Genomic DNA, 16,720 nt, shown 5'->3' with positions numbered 1-16,720 from the left:
CGGCACCTTAGGGTACCTCTGGTTTGTTCATGGGACCGTGTTTGCCTTACTTTCAATTTTGTATTTTTTATGAGATCAATGATATTGATCACCGTTCGTTATCTTCCTTTTTCATTGAACATATAAATAGTATTTCATTTCATGCAAAGATTATGAAAATATATTACATTTACAGACTATTTTAATGTGCGGATATATTGGATATGACGGTCCTGCAATATGATCTTTGGGTTCGATCAATTTCTAAGAATACTTTTGCTTTGAAATTCATTTTCGAAATACAGGCTAGTATGTAACTGTTAGGTATCTGACAGATGACTATCAGGATGAGTTTATTTTGTTCTCTGAGTAGATAATTTTTGTGGGTAAGTTTTGTTGGTTTGTTGTCTTACGTAGCATCTGAGAACTTTTCACTCATGAATAGAAATTACCAACTTGAGGTAAAGTCCTACAAATGTATTGCTCTTATTGTCGGAGCAGTGAGGGCCAAAACATACCACCCCCATGGTGATCCGGGTTAGAATAGGTCCTCAGTACCCCTTAACTGTCCTAAGAGGCGACTAAATGGGGTAGTCCTTCGGATGAGACCATAAAACCTATAATTAGGATATAATTCATATATCAGGCCGGGGGAGTCGCCAGATAGAAGTACTATATACCTGTGTCTACCTGTAATTAGGATACAATTCATATATCGGGCCGGGGGAGTCCCCAGATAGAATTACTATATACCTGTAATTAGGATATAATTCATATATCGGGCCGGGGGAGTTCCCAGATAGAAGTACTATATACCTGTAATTAGGGTATAATTCATATATCAGGCCGGGGAAGTCCCCAGATAGAAGTATTATATACCGGCATGTATAGAAGAGAAAAAACATAAATGTGTAACGCATTTCCTTACACGCTAGAAGGCCATCAAAGTTCGTGCCTTGTCAATTCAATGGTTCAAGGTGTAATTAGAATAGCAACTTTCATTGATAAAATAAAATTAGGAATGTAATTAGAAATTGGGCCTGCAAATATATACAAATATGGCTAACCCTACCCAGTTTAATAATTACTTTGAAATCAAGGAAATTCAATCAACATACAAAGGTTAGGGGTTAACCAAATGATTTATAATATCAAAATAATTTAACAATTAGTATGACCACCCTCAGCCAACGACTGGCTGACCTCGGACTAACGCTTGTACTGCAGCCTTATTCAGGACACACAGTAGAAGTGACGGCCCTTCAACCGCTGCACACACTGTAGAGCCTTATTCAGGCAGACATTGTGAGCAACAGCCTGATCGTCAGTCAAGTCCAGTATACAGAATAGACGAATTGCATGTATGTGGCTAACCTTTAATCTGGTCGACCTCGACAGTGGCAGGCCTCTTATTACTAAGGTCATCCTAAAAGGACAACCTCAGTGCCTTCACTCTGACACCGTTATGTACAAAGTACGGAATCAAACACTGGTTTACTCAGTAAATCACTTTATTGCTTGTAACTTACTATTAAACTTGTCAACCACGTCTTCTCGCTCTGGGATTCGACAATAACTGATAGTCGACAACTATTTCGCACTGTATTTATATGGATAGGTCATGTGACTAAAATACGGATGTTTACATTGAAAACTACAATGTAGAACCTGGATGGTCGATGGATAAATTTCCGGAATATTACAAATGTCTTATCCCACTGATTCATAATATTATTATGAATCAGTGGGATAAGACATTTTTAAAACGTCGATAAATTTGTGTTCAGTGCTGATGACACATGTAATTAAACTTCATGAAACATGACAAAATGTAAAAAGAGACACCATAGATCGAAGAGAAATATTTATTCGCGGTTCGAATTTCCTCCATTGTTTACATATAGGTTATAGTGCAATATCCTTTCCTAGGCGCCCATGACTATTTCTTATATAAATCCAGACTTTACTACACCCCTATGATGACTACAAGATACACTGCGGATTACTGATGTTTTAAAACATCAAATAACCTAAAAAAAAAAAGAAAAATAAAGAAAACCCCCACTTCTGCATGGAGTACATAATGGGTCTTTGCCAATTAAGAAATGTTTTGGTGTTCTTAAATTATTGTTGTTTTCTTTGTTTTTTGGTTGTGTTTTGATTTTTTAATCATTCTTTGTTTTTATTTTGTAGACGACATTTGTAAATAAATGGAGAAACGAACAACAAGAGAGACAGAAAGGGGAGAGAGAACGTTGGGATGTTTAGCGAGGTTTAGAGAACTAGATGAATTGATATAGTCAGAAGATTTTGTTATGAGTATGCGCAATCCAAGTACCAATTACCGTAAGGAAAACAACAATAGATGTTCACAAGATAGCATATTGGTTACAGAGCAAAAATGCAAAAATGAAAACGTGACATTTGCGATATTCCTTCGACGGAGTTAAACACTTGTTTGGCTCAATTTTTCATGATAGTTACTGTGCAGATTCAATGGTGAACAATATAAGCCCAATACCTTACTATCGATCCATTGCAGCATCAATCTTTATTTGTTGGCCGAGAAAGGTCTGATCAGGATATAGGGCTCACGGAGGGTGTGACCGGTCGACAGGGGATGCTTACTCCTCTTAGGAACCTGATCCAACCTCTGTTGTGTCCAGGGGTCCGTGTTTGCCCAACTATCTATATTGTATTGCTTATAGGAGTTATGAGATTGATCACTGTTAGTTAACTTCACCTTTTATTTTGGAAATTTGCGAATTGTGGTCACTATTTTCAAATATATAATTAATGCAACTATGCACGAAAAAATATGTATCGCTCTCCTAATCAACCATCGATGAACAACGGGCCTTGGAATATGAGACGCAGGTTCTACATATGATGATGTTTTAAACCTAGGCAGGCTACCGACAAAGTTGATGTTATAGGGGTTTTGACAGTCTCGTTTATAGACAGATTTTCGCAAATTCTATGATGGTTGTTATGCTTATTTTATTTGGAAATATTGTATATTTTATGCTTTGCCTTGCATATTTCCTCCTAGCAATGTTTCTATCTTAAAACCTGGATACGCGTTTGGCGAAGGAGCAATCACTACCAATTTAAAAATAATAGGGTTGACGTGGGTATGGCACGAGCGGGGCTCGAACTCCCGGACTCCCGGTTATGAAGCGAACGCTCTACCACTGAGCTACCGCGACCGGTTCAAAAGATTAGAGGCACTTTTCCCGATCCATAAGTGTTGTTCTGTATTAAAGAGACTCAAGTACAATGGAAAAACTCAAACTGGTAAAGTGTGACAAAACAGTAGAAGCAGCACTTAAAAACCTGCAAAGAATAAAAGTGCACGGCCATGACAAAATAAAAAGTTGATTGGTTGATTGTGTCTCGTTTAACGCCCCGCTCGAGAATTTTTAACTCATAAGGAGACGTTACCATTGCTGATGAAGGGCTGCAAAATCTAGGCCTATGCTTGGTGCTTACAGCCTTTGAGCAGGGAGGGATTTTTATTGTGCCACACCAACTGTGATACGGGACCTCGGTTTTTGCAGTATAATCCTAAGGACCGCCCCATTTAATAGCGTCTTATGACAAACAAGGGATACCGAGGACCTATTCTAGCTCGGATCCCCAACAATAAGTAAAGTTCGATAGATTGATTTGGTTGGTATATTGATTTGATTACTAAAGGGGCGGTGTTTCATCTAACTTGTAGAAAAATCTAAACTAGGTCCAATGGCAGAAAGTCAGAAACTAAAAACGATATAATTCTTGAGCATCAGAGAAAGGAATATGACTTTATCCGTATATATAGAGATAGATATCGTGTAGAATTACGTGGTTGAGAGAATGACAATGCTGAGAGAAAGATAATTGTCAATTATCCCGACTCACATAACAGTGATTACAAAGCTTGAAACCTGAAATAAAAAACAGAAAGAAAATTTGGTAGCAAATTTGAATTTAGGATAACTCCAAAAGGCGAACTCATATTCTGCAAATGTGCTACTGAACACGGAATTGAGTCTGCAATTGCGTTAGCCCTTTCAGCCAAACGATAAGTCATCTGAATCTGCTATGATAATCAAAAGGCCGATTTTTGACTGTCACAAAATTGCCAATAACCTACCACGGCCAAATCTCCATCATTTCAATGCATGTGCATAGAAAGTGTTTTGTATTTCTCTCTTCAAGTTGTATTAGACAACCCATCTTTTTTTTCAAATGTAAAATTTCTGTTCAGACCCAGGATGGTGGGCAAGAAAAGGTATTCTCTCAGTTAGTGGTTCCAGAAAAGTTCCGAAAAACGATGATGAAGCTTGCCCACTATTCGTTGTTACATGTAGCAGGTCATCTGGGATCGCAACGTACAATCGCGAGAGTCGCATCAGAATGCCTCTGGTCGGGAATACAGGGTGATGTGCGACAATTCTGCCAGTCACGTGACATCTGTCAGCGCACAGTACATGGAGGTAAGGTGGGAAAAGTACCACTCGAACGAATGCCACTGATTGATGGACCCTTCCAGCGAGTTGCTGTTGATCTTGTTGGACCTCTTTTCTCAACCACAGACAAAGGGAACATCATTTAAAGTAATTCAATGAATCAAAATATTGTGCCATTTATTTCTGCGAGAGTGGAAGAGAGAATCGCTTCTTATATCGTTTACATTTTTCCAAACAAGAGACCATGATTTACCTTAAATTTGAAAAAGAGAATTGGTGGTGGTGGTGGTGCGCCTCCCCAAAATCCACCATTGTTTACTTCATGATAAATTATATGCTCAGATAAATTTAGGGTGTATTTAAGGTATAAAATACATATGCATACCAAATAGTGTAAAACAAATGAATTAGGAATATGTCACTTATGTACTAGTTTTAAACCATCGCACCTGTTCCAACTAACACTTTCACGGTTTAACAGGAATGTTGTGATTAAATACGAGGTTGTGTCCTAGTTTTGTGACGCAAAATTAAATTGGGAAACAAATACCTAATTACAAGGAAGTGTAGGTACTGTAAAAGATTGTAAATAACTTAAGGAAATTCAGAAAATATATCATTGTCTTGTAGAACGCTAATACGCATGGTTCGTCGTAAGATTGTGTCTTACCAGAATGACTAAAATACAGTTATACATCGTACTAGCATTTATCATTCTAGGTAAGTTTCGTATCATTTATTGTACTTTGTCAGTCCGTCCGACTGTCCATAGAGAGATTGTCCGAAGATTTTTTTTCTGGTGCTATCGATTTATTTTCCCTAAGATTTTCTAGGAATATTGAACACATGATAAAGGTATGTTTATTTTTAAAGTTAAAAATATGGTGGGGTCATCTAAAAATATTCTTCAGAAAAGATAAAACCTAGGTGAAAGATTTTTTACATATTGAAGATGCAAATTTGTGAAAGGTGAAGATAACGAACAGTGATGTACCCTGGTAAAGTCTGAAGTATGGTTCCATGGGTAGGGTGGGGCCACAATAAAGGAGTAAAGTTTTATATTGTGATATAAATGAAAACTCTTTCAAAAAATCCTCAGGAATAACAGGGTCATAGTTAGTCATATCGATATGCAAACATCGTTATGTTGTGTATATTCAAGTTTGTTCAAATAATGACTGAGGAGGTTAGGTTGGAGGCACAATACGGGAACACAGTTTTAGATATGGGGTATTTTTGAAATATTTTACGCAAGAGTGATAGGGCCATGATTAGTCATATTAATACGTAAACATTCTCAGGTGAAACAGATTCATGTTAGTACAAAATATGGGCACAGATGTAGGGTGGGGTTAAAATAGTGGATCAAAATTGTTCATGGGAACATAAAGAAAAAAGATTTAATAACAACTAAGCCAGGTTTTGTTATGTTTTAAACAGACAAGCATCATCAGATAGGACGGATTCAAATTTGTTGAACTCAGTGCCCTCATGGGTAGGGTTGCACCGAAATAGGGGATGAAATTTTACATGACGATCATCGTCGGAAACCCACGATCGGTCGCACTTCTTTTTCCTCCCATGGAACGCAACGCCGATATTTTCGCATAACCCATTAGAATGCATGACCTTACGTGACCTATGGAGGACCAATGGTAATCGCCGTAAATATTCCCGGAACTCTAAGGGTCAGCAGTAATGGCGGTGCCCATGAAAGTGTGTATGCATTGTTGTGTCACTATCAAATATCGGGTTTACAGAACTCTGTCGTCAAATACTCCACTTGAACAGCATAGCTATGCTCGACAGTGCTTAAACTTTCACCTAAAAGACGCACCATTTGTGTGGAGCCTTTATATGAATAAATTAAATCCAGTATGCAAACTCAACGAGTCCATGACCACGAAAGTGGACCAGATGAAGGAGGAAAAAGATAGGTTGTTAGGTATGTTTATATTTTGAATAAAATTTATTTCAATTCAAACTGACGAAGTTGTAAATCATCTCGCTGAAAGCTTTGTAACTTGTCCAACTTAATGTTGTTAAAATTTTGGCTTCGAAGGCCATGATTTTCTAAGCTTCCGAACATTGGAAATAGGATGCTTACTCCTCCTAGGCACGTGGTCCCACCTCTGGTGTGTCCAGGGATCCGTGTTTGCCCAAATCTCTATTTTGTATTGCTTATAGGAATTACATATATGAAATTGATCACTGCTCGTTATTTTCACCTTTCATCTATAGATATATGTAAATGTAAATAGGCAATAAATTATGTAAATTTTCTTCCGTAGTACTGAACATAATTGATGTTTCAATGGAACTTTTTTATTTTTCATATTCTTTCTCGAAAGTTTATATTGTCCCGATCGTTTGATTCGCATTATTTCGCCTTTAGATTTTTTGTCTAATGATTGATCTTAATAAACTTTCATAGATATTTGACATGGAAGATATTTTCTACATATGATCAGTTTTTAATTCGAGACATTCCACTTCTGGTGTGTCCAGAAGTCCATGTTTGCCCAACTATCTATTTTGTATTGCCTCTAGGAGTATGAGATTGATCACTGTTCGTTATTGTACTTTTCATTGGAATCACGGCGGATATCAGTGGTCGACAGGGGATGTTCATTACTCATAGGCACCTGTGTATAATTTTATTGATTAGTGTTTTAAAAAGCACACGATTGTAACGTGGGAAATAAGTTGTAGTGTCTCATTAAATTAGCTTAAGTTTGAGGTTTGAAGTCCCACCTGTATTTAAAAATAAAATAACCATACTGCGTAAGTTGCGTTCTGAAAAAAGTGAGCTAGTTTAAATCGTTTGACCTCAGGGCCTCGTCTTTGTCGAATGACTTACACATGAAAGACACTGTAGAAGTGTAACATGCATGTGATCAAACGTTTTGAATACTTCTATACTCATAAACGGCTTTTTAATTCATTCTATATATATAAAAAAGAAAAACATCTGTCTTTGTCAAATCTTGGTGACTTTTGCATAATTTAAGTACATGTAATGATGTATCTATAGAATGTCTAAATTGTGAAGAAATTAAAGCGAAAACGAAAGTAAAAAAAAACCCGTGAATTTTGACAAATTTTCCAAAAACGTATTTCGTTTTTCTTTGGCATATTGTAATCTGACCGAATTATCAATGCGTTTCTTTAATGAACTAGATCTACTCTATCTACTAATGTAAACGAAATACATACAAAACAAAAGTAATATTTTGAGAAAATATATTCTAAAACAATCCAATAAACATTTACCCGAGGCAGTATCGATGTAAACTTTTCACCTTTCCCAAAGTAATGTTTAAATGCTACACTAGCTGTAATTGTAGCAAAATCAATGTAACAATTACAGACAACCCTTAATTAAATCCGTACACTTCAATTATCTAAATAATCTCTAGGTATACTTCTTTCTAATTTTGATTCCAAAAATTTCAATATTGTACTTGAATGAATTACATTATATGACTTGTGTACCTTTGTCATACGGTTTTGTTAATTTGGTAGTCAATTCACATTCTTATTAAGTATTTACAATGTTAACTGCTACCAAAGTGTAAATCAACTATAAGATTTGAAAACTGATAATAAACATAGAAAACTCACATGGTTCAATTCATAAATCGACAAAACTAATCTTTCTTAAATAACACAGAAAACTGAGGTAGGATGATCAAGGAGCGTCTGAAATTAGCAATGGTTTTCAACTGATATTTAATTGGTGAAAACTCGTCAGGTGATTACATACAATATCTCATAACACTAATTTGCATTGCCGGTACCTATTGTGGGAAAATTTCAAAATAACAATACAACTAAGACCAGGGTGTGACCTGTCGACAGGAGATGCTTACTCCTCCTATGCACCTGATCCCACCTCTGGTGTGTCCAGGGGTCCCTTTTTGCCCAACTGTCTATTTTTTATTGCTTATAGAAGTTATGAGATTGATCACTGTTCGTTATCTTCACCTTACATTCTTAAACAATCCAAGAATCATTTACCCGAGGCAGTATCGATGTAAACTTTTCACCTTTCAGTTCAGTGATCAGGTGGATATGTGTGAAATTGACAAAGGGTTTCAACTGACATTTAATTGATGAAAATTTGTCAGGTTGTTACATACTATATCTAATAATAATTGTCTGTTCTTATTATTGGAACACATAAAAGTCAATTTCAGAAGACACCAAAGGGAACGTTGGGGCATTTACTGAAGATAGATAGTTGTTTCACTTTTCAAACTAATGATTTCCACTGTCATCTAAATGATGAATAATTTTCCTTAAAAACTTGCTGTATCCAATATTGATTTCACCATTTTAATTTCTCTAGCAAGCAAGATATTTTCAACGTTTTAAGAAGTTTCCTCAAGGTTCGACCACCTTTCTTTTCCCTACTAATTTAGCTAGGCATTGTTCGAGCTTTTGCTACACGATGTTCTCGCCTAAATTGTTTTACTGTACTAGTTTTGCAATGATTCAAATTCTTTCTGTTGTTAAAACCGAACCTTAAAGGTTCAAAATTTTATTATTGTACTTGAATGCATTACGATATATGATTTGTCTATCTTTGTAATCGATGTTTTAAAATTGTGTTGTCTATTTACATTTTTAACTTATTCAATGTTTACAAATTCAACTGCTACCCTATACAGTAAATTTAAATATATTGTATGGAAGAATAACAGTATGAATTAGTTAACCAGAGTGCAAATTAATTATAAATTTTAAAATCTGATAATAAACATAGAAAACTCATATGTATGGTTCGAATTCATAAATAGGAAAATCAATCTTTCTGAAATAACACCAGAAAGCTTAGGTTTCTTTGATATTCGTAGGATTAGTTAACTATATATCGTTAACCGATTGGTGACTGTATTATCTGCCATAATACTATCCATCTCATTGCGATCCAGCCTCACCCTCCAACACCTCCCAAATGCACCAACATAGTGAAGTTGAAGTGTGTTGTAGTAAAATTACATATGCTCCGTATGGGACGTATGGGTTGTCCCATGGTTTAAAAATAAATAAATATAAATAAATAAGGACCATCGTGTACCAACACGTCTGATGACTGCGGTACTGTCTTTTGATGGCCGGACACATACATGTGATGGTCGTATGTCATAAATCATAATGAAATAAAGAAGTAACTTATATTTATATTTATAAATACTAAATAAAAAGTAAAAAGTAATGAAATAAATTATATTTTTTATTTATATAATAATTTTGATAATAATTTTATTTGATTTGTTCAATAAGTTAAAAGAAAAAAAATACAATAAGTAAATTAAAATTAAATAATTAAAATGTTTTTTATTTATAATAAATTATATTTTTATTTATATGTATAATAATTTTAATAATGATTTTTATTTATTATTATTAATTAAAATTAAAAAAAATATAATAAGTAAATATAAAATTCAATATTTAAAATATTTGTTATTTATTTGGATTCTAATAGAAGGTAAGAATTAGTAATCGCACGAGTCTCCGTCCTTCGTTCAATTCAAGATACACCGAAATAAATATACCATAACTATTACATGATTATTAATATTAGTAACAGGTGATAGTAATAGGGATGTAGGTATGTATATACATGTGAAATAACTAAAATATATACAGAAAAGAATTAGGGTAGGGTCGCCAAAGACAATTTTGATAATAGAGTGCCACTAGTTATTACTTTGTTAATCATAAACTATAAAATTATGCCAGACAACAATTTTGAGATCGTCATCAGGCAAGAATTTTGAGGTCGTCGTCAGGTGCTACACCTCAGACCCTGTACCATGTTTCTGTAACTGGATCCAGCTCGTAGCACGACATGGCTCCATAATTCTTATTCGATAGTATGTATTATGTGTATAAAACTGAAGATGTATAATGTAATAAGTGGTGAGTTAGTACTTATGTTAAAATTGTATGACAGATAAAATATCAACCATAAGAAGTGGTATACTTAATTACATAACATATAGATTTAATTAAATAATGAAAATACAGAATAGATGCAAAATCACAAATCCCATACATCCAACAAGCTTACATATATTAAATATAATAGTATGCAGCAGGCCTGCATACATACAAACTGCTTAGGTGTGCTGGAAGGTACAGGTCAATCATCAAGTGGATGTCTGTGAAATTGGCAAAGGGTTTCAACTTATATTTAATTGATGAAAATTTATCAGGTTATTACATACTATATGCGATAAAAATAGTATGCATTGCCTGTTCTTATTGTGGGAACGTATACAAGTTAATTTCAGAAGAAACTAAAGGGACCGTTGAACCATTTACTGAAGAAAGATAGTTGTTTTTCTTTTCAAAATAATGATTTCCACTCTGATCTAAATGATAAAAATAATTTTTCTTAAAGAATTGCTCTATCTAATATTGATTTCATCATGGTAATATCTCTAGCAAGCAAGATATTTTCAACGATTTAAGAAACCTACGTGATTGATTAAAATTCTTTAACTAAGATTTGACTATGTCTTACTTACCTTTATGATTTGTCAAATCTTTGTGACTTTTGCATAATGTAAGTACATGTAATGATGTATCTATAGAATGTCGATTTTTTTGAAGAAATTAAAGCGAAAACGAAAATAAAAAAAACCCAGTGAATTTTGACAAATTTTCCAAAAAGGTATTTCGTTTTTCTTTGGCATATTGTAATCTGACCGAATTATCAATGCGTTTCTTTAATGAACTAGATCTACTCTATCTACTAATGTAAACGAAATACATACAAAACAAAAGTAATATTTTGAGAAAATATATTCTAAAACAATCCAATAAACATTTACCCGAGGCAGTATCAATGTAAACTTTTCACCTTTCCTAAGGTAATGTTTAAATGCTACACTAACTGTAATTGTAGCAAAATCAATGTAACAATTACAGAAAACCCTTAATTAAAACCGTACACTTCAATTATCTAGATACATCTCTAGGTATACTTCTTTCTAATCTTGATTCCAAAAATTTCAATATTGTACTTGAATGAATTACAATATATGACCTGTGTACCTTTGTAATCCAGTTTTGTTAATTCGGTAGTCAATTCACATTCTTATTAAGTATTTACAAGGTTAACTGCTACCAAAGTGTAAATCAACTATAAGATTTGAAAACTGATAATAAACATAGAAAACTCACATGGTTCAATTCATAAATCGACAAAACTAATCTTTCTTAAATAACACAGAAAACTGAGGTAGGATGATCAAGGAGTGTCTGAAATTAGCAATGGTTTTCAACTGATATTTAATTGGTGAAAACTCGTCAGGTGATTACATACAATATCTCATAACACTAATTTGCATTGCCGGTACCTATTGTGGGAAAATTTCAAAATAACAATACAACTAAGACCAGGGTCTCGATATGGGACTTTGAAAACATGACATTCAAATAATCTTCACACGACAGTGATCTTTAATCGTTCTTGATTTAATACCTGTAAATATGCAAATGAAATTCTATTTTTATCTTATACAGTGTAAATGTATTTTAATGTATAATGATGTGAGGAAACACAAAGCTCCGTATCTGATCCTTAATCTGTGATCGTCGGATCATAGACGATAGAAAAATTCTTTAGCCAAGTGTAGAAATTTGATGATTGGGATTTTAAAAACCTAGCTGTGCGAACTGTCTATTGATAAACTTCACGACTAACTAAATTCTATTTTAAACACATATGATATAGATATGTTGATTATGTTCTGATGTATATATAACTACAAATACTGACTTTCAGTATTTCTAACAGTCAAAGAATTTCTGATGTTTGACACCGGGTAGCGATAATGATGGTGAGGTCAATTTTTTGTAGCATATTTCCATTCATGCTTGGCATTCGTCTTACTGCTGAACTCCTTTGAATACAAGTACATGTATGTATTATATTACCGTTCAGAACTAAGTATAGCATCCACCTTTGTTTAAGCCATTGATTGCGGGGGAAAGGGCCGTCTTAATATCACTAAAACCGACGGTCGTAGATGTTTATTCTTATCTTTATTATTTGTGGATGGGTTCAATTATCTTGAAAACTTTTGGGGAAAAGTGTGTTATGTAATCAGAAATACTTTTCTGTGTAAAACAAAACCTGAAAATCAAACGAAATTGTCTTTTTAATCCAGAGGAATAAAATGCATGTGATAAAATTATATATATAATTATATATACATGTACTCGGTAAATAAAATAAAAGTTACCGTATCTATACTGGATTCCTAAACTACATAAAAACCCTTACAAACAAAGATACATTGCTGGATCCAGTAAGTGCTCTACCAAGCCCATATTTTGCCCCTCACGAAAATATTAACAGTTGTGAAGGAGAAACTTCAAACGTACCGTGCGACTACATATGCCAAAAGTGGTTTTAATGCAATGTGGATTCTAAAAATTCTAAAGAACGTTTAGTAAGGTGAATATAACGAACAGTGATCAATCTCATAACTGGAAATTGCAAAACTTTTCCCCCAAAAAATAACATCAAATCCTATGTCTTTTCAACACCTTACACGACCATTCCTCACGCTAAATTGAAGACTAGACTTTTTGACATCATAGACAGTTGCTTCGTCAATAAAAATGTAAATATTCATATCTAGTGATCAGTCATCCGAAAAATTTCTTTGTTAAACGCCACTCTGATTCCACGCACAAGAACTCTGAAATTGAATTAAAAAATATGCTAGAGTTCCTCATTGACAATATCTTCGTGGTATTTGGTAATCAGGTCTTCCAACAGTATGTTGGAATTCCCATGGCCACGAATTGTGCTCTTTTGTTAGTTGACCTGTTTCTATATTCATATGAAGCAGAATTTATTCAAAAACTTCTATGTGAGAAGATAAAATCTCTTGGTGTTGCCTTCAATTCGACATTTAGATATATCGACGACGATTTGTCAATTAAGAGTCAAAATAAGTAAGCATCAAGCATTTTGTGAAGAATGTGGAAAGTTGCATAAAAATTGATTTTGGTGAAACTGATACAAAATGTTCATGATACAAAGTATAATAAAAAAAAATTCCACCAACAATTTATTTTTCTTATTGTTACCATGGATACCACATGCCTTTTAAACAGCATGTTATGTATTTAAGTATAACCCTAGAATTTCTCTTTATGCATACATACATGTATTTATTACTGGTTATCATAAAACACTATTGATTGGATTTTTTATTCAAACAAACACTGATTAATGTTAATCAACATTGATAATTGAAATTCATTTCATGCCTTAATAATTTACTGCTTTTCTTGGGCTAATTTTGCTTTCAAAAAGCAGTAAATTTCACAGACTTTAAAAAAAATCTAGAACCATTTCAAGGTGTACTAACTTATTTTACATATAATATGGCATTTGTTCTACAATTATCAAGAAAAAAATCCGTTGGCAAGTTACACGTTTATACATAGAAAAGTTTATTCCTTTGATATATTGCCAATTTTACAATCAAATTTACCTCCTTTGATAACTCTTCAGATTGAGGAGGTAAAAACGGTATTGTCTACATTATCTCAAAATTCAAAAGCCCCTTCATATATTTGCATTTTATTTTTGGTTTTATCAGGGTAAATAGCAACTAATACAGGTTATTTATATTCAGATATATTTTTTTCACAATTGATAGATTTAATTCAATCAATATACTTTTAGAATACAACTTAATTAATTAGGCCTAGTTTATTATGCAGTGACAGTCATGAGTAGTGCAAAGATTGAAGTGAGCTAGTTAGCTATATTGCGATGAAAAATACCATTTCGGCCTTTTCGAAATGTATGCAAGATCTATACTGAATTCACATGCTGTAGTACATGAAAAGGATTTTTGGGGGAGGGCGATGTTTTACAATCTTAAACAATATGGCAATTGACTTAAAGCTGAGTGCATGTGGATAAGCAATCTTTTCCTGGGGAAGAGTTATTACCACATGCAATTTTCTCATTCCATTCTTGCAAATAATACTTAGTACCTTACATTTGGAAGTGCTTAAGAATAGGTAAGCATACTTATTTTCTATCATATGGGGAGGGGGTGGTGTCCGGACTCAATCCCTCCGCATCTAACACAGTCTTTTCCAACGAAATAAGGGTGTTTAAAAAAACTTCATATATACAATATTCTTAATTTTATGTTATAGTCCCCATGTATTGTACGTAGCACTGACATATTATTCATATAGGCCCCTATAGAGGAAATTAGAACAATATCATATTACACAGATTCCCTATCTCTAACGTTTACAAGGATTAAATATATCAGCGCCTTGTAAATAAAATATTTAATGTATATTCAAGTTTGCTGCACGTTACACACCTCCCCCTTTTTATTGAAAATTGACAACAAAAGTTGATCATAATCATTTGATGTCAAGCATAATACTGTATCTTTTCATATCCGTAAGTACAATTTCCCTGTTCTTGTGAGTAAAGAAGTTACATTAATTTGATAGTTGATTCATCTTACATTCTTCATACGAAACTAACCCTAAAACAGGGGGATTCACATCACTGGGTGGGGTATATCAAGTACCAAGGAATGGAAACTCGGCTTAGGGGCCGGGTTGCTATTTTTAAATTCGAAAAAATCAGAAGTTTGTTTTTTCAGTTGCACAAGGATGAATAATATTTGAATTTAATTTCTTTTGTCAGACATTGAACTTTTGATGACACCCCTTAGCAATGGACGTTGTAAATTCGTTTGTTATTTTAAATTCTTTTTAAAGAGTGTTTTTATTTGGGACCTAACCTATAAAACCCAATGTAGACGACAAAAAATAAACAAAATGCATATTCATGATATTAACAACTTAATCCTCTAGCCCCCCCCCCCCTTCTGAAAATGTTCTAGATCCACGCCTGGACAATGTTAATAAACATGTATATTGAACCCGTATCTAATGTAATATGTCTGTTGAAATCTGGGTTGGATTTTCCTTTTTCACGTGCGATTCAATATTTTGAAATACCTTTTTTATTTAAATCAACTTTTAACACATTAAACAACTCGACCTGCATTAAGTTACGTTACATTAGGAGTTTGCGGTGGTTAGCCGCACAGTTTTCTAGACATCGTTCTTTTCCCGCTTTTATTACAAGCAAAGTTGGCCATTTCTAAAGTTCAATCTATAGGCTGGTTCCTGACCTTTTAAAAAAATAGTAGTAGTGAATTGTAGTGGTAATATAATCAAAATAACCGAAGATCTGTAAATGGATCAACCTCTCTTGCCCCAAAAATTCAGGATTTAGAGCTTTGTTTTCATATTGAAATCTTGCGAGGTAAGAATTTTCAGACAGTTGTGAAACGAACTTCTTCTTCGGCTGCCCTCACCCCCGGAGTGCAATACAACGTGCCTGATTATATGGATATATATATTAGCACATGATTTAATCGTGCTTTTCTTTCCATATGTTTGTTGTTTTCCTTTTTTTCCACAGAACACTTCTAAAATTATCGGGATTAATTGTAATTCAGCTTGGACAAAAAATAAACACTTAATGCAATCATAACCCCTCCCCCATTTCCCCAAACCTTACAATTGGACGATTTTACGATACTCTATGTAATGCTCCAGTTTGACATGTGAAGACCATGTCCGGTTCTTGTGCATTCAGTGAACGTACAGCTTGATCGCGCCGCTTGTCAAACACTATCCATTTTCTGTGCGAAATGTATAGTGCGAAGGTCTTGGTATTTAAAATTATAGTAAGAAATTTTTCATAGTATACCATGACTTTTTTCCCCTGGTCATAAAAAGATATAATTCATAAACCTTTGTCAAAAAAAAAGAAAAGAAAAAAAGAAGATAAATAGACAGATAGAAGACGCCATTCATTATTAGAACACTTCCGCGGTGACAAATACCTATCCCGCAGAAACGCATGCGACTTCTACAATCTTATATTATAGAATCGACCGGCATGTGCCGGTGTTGTAGAGTAAGCCTTCCCCCTAATGAGACTTCCCCCGTAAGCCTGGCTCTAAAGTGAGTCTTCCCCTGAGAGCCAGACTTCCGCAGGGGGAAGACTCACTCTACACTTCCGCGGGGGGAGGCTGGCTCTGGGGGGAAGTCTCACTAGGGGGGTGAGTTTGGCTCTATAACACCGGCGCATAATTAACAACAAACAATTTGTATATTTGATACTGATGAAATCCAGCCAAATCGAACTAAGCCGAGTATACCTATTTGTCACCTCCTCTGTTGATCTCCTGGTTACC

Source organism: Ostrea edulis, chromosome 7 (genome assembly GCF_947568905.1).
Source record: "Ostrea edulis chromosome 7, xbOstEdul1.1, whole genome shotgun sequence".
Lineage (NCBI taxonomy): Eukaryota > Metazoa > Mollusca > Bivalvia > Ostreida > Ostreidae > Ostrea > Ostrea edulis.
Note: the sequence above shows the minus strand (reverse complement) of the source record.